This window comes from Palaemon carinicauda, chromosome 14, assembly GCF_036898095.1.
Source record: "Palaemon carinicauda isolate YSFRI2023 chromosome 14, ASM3689809v2, whole genome shotgun sequence".
Taxonomy (NCBI): domain Eukaryota; kingdom Metazoa; phylum Arthropoda; class Malacostraca; order Decapoda; family Palaemonidae; genus Palaemon; species Palaemon carinicauda.
Window position 1 is genome coordinate 123438915 of NC_090738.1, and position 7977 is coordinate 123446891.

Consider the following 7977-nt stretch of genomic DNA (forward strand, 5'->3'; position numbering starts at 1 on the left):
AAAGTCAATGAACGAAGAACAGTCTCTGGCAAATTGTGTTCTTCAGTAAGTTCAGATCACTATCCAAGCAGAAAATACATATTCCGGAATTTCAATCATTTGTTCATAATTCACGTACTCCGAAATGCAATTAATTATTTGTTACTTTAAAACAGATATCGTTTGTTTAAAGACACTAAACCCAACGAAAGTACCTTAATTATATGTCAGATTTGTTCGTTTTCTTCATTTTAAAGGATTTAGTATTTAACTTTAAAACTTTCATATGGGCAAATTTTACATATCAAAATAATTCATCCGATGTAATGGGTTGATATATATTGAAAAGCAGTTTGACTGACCTAATAGTCTTCGAACAATCGCAAGTTTGAAATCCACCCAAGAAATGAAAAAAAAAAGAAGGTTAAAAATCATATCTAATAACACAGATGACCAATTTTTAAAAAATGCAAATACATTACGTTACATACGTAGTCCAAACAAATACTGATCTCAATTAATTCCTGCCATCAAAGTATAAACTGTCGAACATACAGTATTCCGTGAACCAAGGTTTTTTTCGACAGTTCATACAGGAATTAGAATTGAAAATTAAATCTGGCGAACAGTTCACTGATATAGATATTAATAACCTACATAAAAAGATGCACATGATATTTTCTTGCTACAGAAATACCTCAGAATTGTTTTTGAAAAATTGAAAGTTTCATCAATCAATCAGTACGAGATGCATTGTTGATGTGGCATAATATCAATTTGTCTGTCATATCTTCGATATGTTTGCTTAATTTTATTGAATATCCCATTTATTTTAGCATATCAATGTATGTTTTTTTCCTCTTCTATGTTCATTTTTTCAGGCCGACGTAATTTTGTTTCTAAGATCTTAATATTTTTAATAACACTTAATGTCATTGTTAGTGAAAAAAAAATAATATTCTTAATTCAAAAGATGGGACAATTTAATCCGGGGTAGAAAGACTAAACTGAAGACAATTAATATAAAAACAGAAATTCTGAACAGGAAAATTAAAGACATCACTGCATGATTGATATATTTCTTAGATTGACAGACAGCATCCACATCGTGCGTAAATTCTAGTAACAACGTGACGTCACTTCTAATCAGAGCTACCAAAGCTGTAAGGCAAAGGACGTATCTTTAAGGATTTGTTTGTGTTTAATTTATTATTTCTGATTATCTATTTATTCAGTAAGTTATTTATTTTGTATGGAGGAATGTACCTAGTCTGAACACAATGACCACTAATGTTACGAGATTTCCTTAGAACTGAACGCTTAAAAGTAAGCAGTAATCCTTTTTCTGTTCATAAACAGTTTTATTCCTTCTCTTTACAAGTTTAGGAATTATAATGATATCGTTCATACTATTTGATGATATATTTAATAGATTCTTTCTGCAATTAGTCAATTGAGAATTTATTTCCTGCCCCTCTAATGGATCCTAAAAAAAAAAAAAAAGTTGGAATAAAACATCACCCTAGTTTCACTCCCCCTAAAGTATCCTTGGAAAAATTCATTCTTTTCCCCCAGCCAATGGGGACGTCTTTTACAAACCCCATTAGCCAATGAGAGAAGCGGATAAAAATTAACCCAGCTTTTTACTTAATGGAAGCTTATGATTGGCCAAGAAGAATTCTTAGTCGTCTTTAGAGCTCATTCCGGTTAGACTATGTCGGTCCTACTTGAGCATTCATAGTGGTAACATCTCCCTCTCTCCATTCCAAGTGATACAGCTACATCATTGGACTTTGTGTTCAACCTTCGTGCTACAGGTAAGCTTGGAATCTTTTTGTATCGTGTGGGCTTACTTTAGACTGTTATAGATTGCTACAGGCAAGCTTGGTATCGTTTTGTGTTGTGTGGGCTTTCTTTACACTTATAGACTGCTACAGGCAAGCTTGGTATCGTTTTGTATGGTGTAGGCTTGCTTTAGACTGCTACAGACAAGCTTGGTATCATTTTGTATTGTGTGGGCTTACTTTAGACTGCTACAGACAAGCTTGGTATAGTTTCGTATTGTGTGGGCTTACTTTAAACTGTTATAGACTGCTACAGGCAAGCTTGGTATCATTTTGTATTGTGTGGGCTTACTTTAGACTGTTAGACTTATGGCATAGGGAAAATCGAGATTGTGAAAGAAAGTGATGTTAGAAGTTTAAAGGCCGGCGTAGGTCAAATTGTAGTTTATTTTTCCTTTAGTGATATATTGCGTTATCACTGGAAAAAGTGAGAATTGAAGTATTACACGTGGGTGAACTTTAAGCTGCAAAAGATACTTATGGCAGAAGGAAAGGTCAGGTTAATTTATAAGTATCCTGAAAGTAAAGGCCTCCATAGGTCAAATTAATTAAGATAACATAAAAAAGGAATGAGTGACCATTTCCATTCTTGTGTGAAAGCTTCAATTTTAACGAAATTGTTACTTTTTAACTTTATTAGGTTTGGTTAACTAGACCGCAAAAGTTATAGAATTTAGCAATTGGTCTAGTAAAGATATAGGAAGAGCTTTTAAATGTCGGATTACCTGTTACAGTCGTTTTTACAAAGTAAAATATTGTAATTTACCAACTAATTACTGTCTCGATAAGTGGGGATCAAGCGAAAATTTAATTTTTGCAATTTTTATAAATTAAGGTCTTAGACGTTATAAGTTTGTGATTTAGCGAGATACTGAATACATTTAGAAATTGTAAAATTAAATTACGTTATATGGATGTCTTAAACTAGTAAAGTTCAGAACACCATGAAGGATATAATAGTAAATTTTAAGATATTTTTAAGTGACACTGGGAAGTTCGGCTTATTTCGTAATGAATGTTTCAGATTTGTTACATAATGTATATCCTGAAATAGTCAGTTGAAAGTTTTTTAAGATGGTCATTGTAACGTAGATAAAAGCTTTATCAAATTTTAGTTATAAATTTAGGAAAATTTCTAAATCGCCAATTTCTTGAAAGTGACTCGCTTGTTATAATTCCTGTTCGTAGTTTTATTAAGTCAACATCGAAGACTAGACCAGCCTTAGCCAAAAAAAAAAAAAAAAAAAAAAAAAAAAAAAAAAAAAAAAAAACTGTTAGGGTAGTTGAATGTGTTAGTTTAAACTTTTTCTTTGCATATGTATCTATAAAAACGGTAAAATACTCTGTAAAATACTTAAGGAAGTTGAATGTATTGGTTTAAACTTTTTCTTTGCATATGTATCTATAAAAACGGTAAAATACTTGGTTCTTTAAACTCTATCGGTGCTAGACAAGGTTTTTAAATTTTATAGGCCAGGTAGTGCCTACTATTGTGGTTGGTCTATTCATGATTCTTTAGAATTAAACATTTCTGAATACCATTTATTACGCAAATTTAGATTTAGAATTTTAAGTAACAAGTAGATTGCATTTTTTTATGAAGTGTTAATTATTGATTAATAAGGTTAACATTTGGGCTTTCTCATTCTATTTTGAAGACTTGTTGATAATCTTTTTAATTGCTGTACACTTCAAGTAACTTGACTAGATATTTACTATAAACTTAGTGAAAGCATAGTTTAAAAAGTATAATAATCAACATTTATATATAGCATTCCATCTAATTGCAAATTTGTATTACAGATATCTGCACTTGTAAGCTGCATGAACAGCAGGTATCACCAAATCAGAACAGAAAAGCCTTTTCTCAGCTGACGAAAATGTCTCGAACCAATTGTCAACTTCAGATATACACAGTAAGCCAAGGGTTGACGATATTAGCAAAAAATCTACTGTTGACATTTAGGCCAAGTTTGTACATAGTTTAATTAGCCTTAGGTTTTTTTTTTATTATTTTAGGGAGGTAACTTTGGTAGGTTAAAGAATATTGGCAGGTAAAACTAGGTTTCAATGACTTGGATTAGGTTAAATTGCGAGTCTAGTGAGGGTTTAATCAGAACACCCAATTAGTTGAGAATCGTAGATGTCTGTTTAGATAAATATTTGGTTTAGTTGAAATTTCTTGAAGCATATTTAGGCATTCTGTAAAACCCTTGAAAGAATGGAAGGCAAGTTAGTTTTGGTTTTATCCAGTAGGCAAGTTGGTTTTTTATCCATAAGGCAAGTTCGTTTATTTTTTATCCAGTAAGCAAGTTGGTTTATTTTTTATCCAGTAGGCAAGTTGGTTTTTTTCCAGTAGGCAAGTTCGTTTTTTTTCCAGTAGGCAAGTTCAAGGTAGTTTTTTTATCCAGTAGGCAAGTTCGTTTATTTTTTATCCAGTAGGCAAGTTCGTTTATTTTTTATCCAGTAAGCAAGTTGGTTTTTTTCCAGTAGGCAAGTTCGTTTTTTTTCCAGTAGGCAAGTTCAAGGTAGTTTTTTTATCCAGTAGGCAAGTTCGTTTATTTTTTATCCAGTAGGCAAGTTCGTTTATTTTTTATCCAGTAAGCAAGTTGGTTTTTTTCCAGTAGGCAAGTTCAAGGTAGTTTTTTTATCCAGTAGGCAAGTTCGTTTATTTTTTATCCAGTAAGCAAGTTGGTTTTTTTCCAGTAGGCAAGTTCGTTTTTTATTCCAGTAGGCAAGTTCAAGGTAGTTTTTTTATCCAGTAGGCAAGTTCGTTTATTTTTTATCCAGTAGGCAAGTTCGTTTATTTTTTATCCAGTAAGCAAGTTGGTTTTTTTCCAGTAGGCAAGTTCGTTTTTTTCCTATAGGCAAGTTAGTTTTTTTTTCCAGTAGGCAAGTTCGTTTTTTTCCTATAGGCAAGTTAGTTTTTTTTTTCCAGTAGGCAAGTTAGTTTTTTTTTCCAGTAGGCAAGTTCGTTTTTTTCCAGTGGGCAAGTTCGTTTTTTTCCAGTGGGCAAGTTAATTTTTTTCCAGTGGGCAAGTTAATTTTTTTCCAGTGGGCAAGTTAATTTTTTCCAGTGGGCCAGTTAATTTTTTTTTTCCAGTGGGCCAGTTAATTTTTTTTTTCCAGTGGGCAAGTTAATTTTTTCCAGTGGGCCAGTTAATTTTTTTTTTCCAGTGGGCAAGTTAATTTTTTCCAGTGGGCAAGTTAATTTTTTCCAGTGGGCAAGTTAATTTTTTCCAGTGGGCAAGTTAATTTTTTCCAGTGGGCAAGTTAATTTTTTCCAGTGGGCAAGTTAATTTTTTCCAGTGGGCCAGTTAATTTTTTCCAGTGGGCCAGTTAATTTTTTCCAGTGGGCCAGTTAATTTTTTCCCAGTTGGCAAGTTCAAGTCAGTTTTTTTCCCAGTTGGCAAGTTCAAGTCAGTTTTTTTACGGTAGGCAAATTCAAGTCAGTTTTTTTCCAGTTGGCAAGTTCAAGTTAGCTTTTTTACGGTAGGCAAGTTCAAGTTAGTTTTTTTCCAGTTGGCAAGTTCAAGTTAGCTTTTTCCGGTTGGCAAGTTATAGATAGTTTTTTTTTTCCAGTTGGCAAGTTCAAGTTAGTTTTTTTCCAGAAGGCACTTTCAAGTTAGCTTTTTCCGTTCTAGTTAGCTTTCGTTTCCCCAGTAGGCAAGTTATTTTTTTTTCAGTGCCTATATTAAGTGTTGCGCTATTTTTTTCACTTGCATAGTATTGAGTGATTCTACTGCAATTAGAAGATAAGAATAGGTAGTTTCGTCAACCTTTGGCTTAATATTATACAAATATATTCTGCCGAGTTAAAAGTTTACACGAGCCTGAGAGCAGAGCGCTCAGAGACTACACGAGGCTGAGAGCAGAGCGCTCAGAGACTACACGAGGCTGAGAGCAGAGAGCTAAGAGACTACACGAGGCTGAGAGCAGAGAGCTAAGAGACTACACGAGGCTGAGAGCAGAGAGCTAAGAGACTACACGAGGCTGAGAGCAGAGAGCTAAGAGACTACACGAGGCTGAGAGCAGAGAGCTAAGAGACTACACGAGGCTGAGAGCAGAGAGCTAAGAGACTACACGAGGCTGAGAGCAGAGAGAGCTAAGAGACTACACGAGGCTGAGAGCAGAGAGAGCTAAGAGACTACACGAGGCTGAGAGCAGAGAGCTAAGAGACTACACGAGGCTGAGAGCAGAGAGCTAAGAGACTACACGAGGCTGAGAGCTAAGAGAACACACGAGGCTGAGAGCTAAGAGAACACACGAGGCTGAGAGCAGAGAGCTAAGAGACCACACAAGGGAGAGTGACAAATTACAAGAGGCCGAGAATTGAGAGATAGAAGAGTGAAATGTAACTACATGAGGCTGAAAGCCAAATGAAAAAAAAATTTACCAAGCATTGACGTAATGAAAGAGGAATAAAAAAACACTAAACTATACTGTATATTAATTTATAACTGCCTTTTTAAAAATATTTCAACAATCTTCTTCTCTAGGACCATTTAATTCTGATTCGGTATTACATTTCTTGCAATTATGTTATTACATTTCTTGCAATTATGTAAGTTTATCAATTGTCACAGTAGTGTAAAACTATAAGTACAGAGAAGTCTATACATATAGAACCATGTATACTTTACTCCACAACCGCTTTTGATAGTCGTGATAATGGATAAAACTGAAATGCTATACAAACAAACCCAGTTAAGAGGTAAATTTCCCTTATGTATTTTATAAGGGAAATTTACCTCTTAACTGGGTTTTTTTATAGCATTTCAGTTTAGACCATTGCATCTACCAAAAACGGTTGAAAGGTAAAAGTTATACATTTCCTTACGTATAAACTGCTTTAACCTAATTGTTCTCCCTTTATCCACATTTACCTCATTTTAGTTAACTGCTTCTATGTTCTTTTCAAGACATGCTGTGCATACTCCGTTGAAAATTAGTTGCTTTGCTTCTGTAATATCTTCTAGACGCAAATATTTTTGTGCATACCTCCAACCAACCAATCCTGAAAATAAGTAGTTTTTAAAATGCGGTTGACAAAACAATAAAATTATTTTTCCGAAAGTTTGTTCTAGTTCCATTACAAAATTTATTTAATTGTACCACCCCTGAACGATATTCCAGTAAAACTAGAAAAACTAATTAATCTTAGGAAGAAAAATAGCAACTACTGTATGACAAAGTTGTGTATGCAAGTCCAGGCACACATCCGCAACAATCCTATCAAGGGCATTTTACCATTGTTTTGCATAAAGCAAAAAAAAAAAAAAAACTTAAAATATACAATCATGGCATTAAACAAGCCCAGTGAATCGAAAGTTTAAAATATACAAAGCATTAAGCAAGACCATTAAAACGATTTACATAAAATATATCATGGCATTAAGCAAGCCTATTGAATCGAAAGCTTAAACACTCATTTCTTACCTATTTTGTTGTGTCGTATATTATCCATCACTCGTGTCAAACTTAATCCGACTACAATTATATAGTCATGATTTTGAATCTTGTGTATCCTTTCCACATTCAACATTTAATAACTGGTAGAAATCTACGTCCCTCTTCTTACACATCCTGTAAGTAAAGACGTATCAATACTCTGGTCTTCATAATATAGTTCTTTGCAAATTTAAAAAAAAAAGGTGCATCAGCTCAAGTTAGCACTAAGTGCATACTCGTAATCGTTCCATAACAGGATGTTAAAAGGGTATGATATATAATTACTTCAAACTTTGTTGTAATACTAGCTAGTGATTAGGTCCTAAAGAAAAGCATCCATAAGAGTTTGCTTACAACTTGCAAGCAGATTCTACTATTGTCTCCCTAAATACTAAACAATGGACTAAAAACATCATGTGTGTTCACATTTTAGTCTATATATTCGTAATTTACATTGTACCAACACCCATTTAGTCAGAATCATGGAAAATTGGCAAATTCCTCTAATCAACAAAATTTCTATTTGGCTAGAAAATAAATTATCAATCATTAAATCGAAAATTTAATGACTAATTTCAACACTCCCGATTTGATTGACATGTGATACTAAAGTAGTTTGAATCCATTAATATTAAAAATAAAAGTTATTACAATAAAAAGCTAAAGTTGCCATATAATATAAATACAGTAGGTACTACTTATT

At 33.3% G+C, this 7977-nt stretch overlaps 1 long non-coding RNA gene across 1 annotated transcript; it reads left to right on the plus strand.

Annotated features, from left to right (window-relative positions):
• The first annotated feature begins 1636 nt into the window (after positions 1-1636).
• On the plus strand, positions 1637-6263 carry LOC137653307 (uncharacterized). The gene is made up of 2 exons (XR_011046444.1): positions 1637-1796; positions 3627-6263. It is a non-coding gene; the product is annotated as an uncharacterized lncRNA (long non-coding RNA).
• The last annotated feature ends 1714 nt before the right edge of the window (positions 6264-7977 follow it).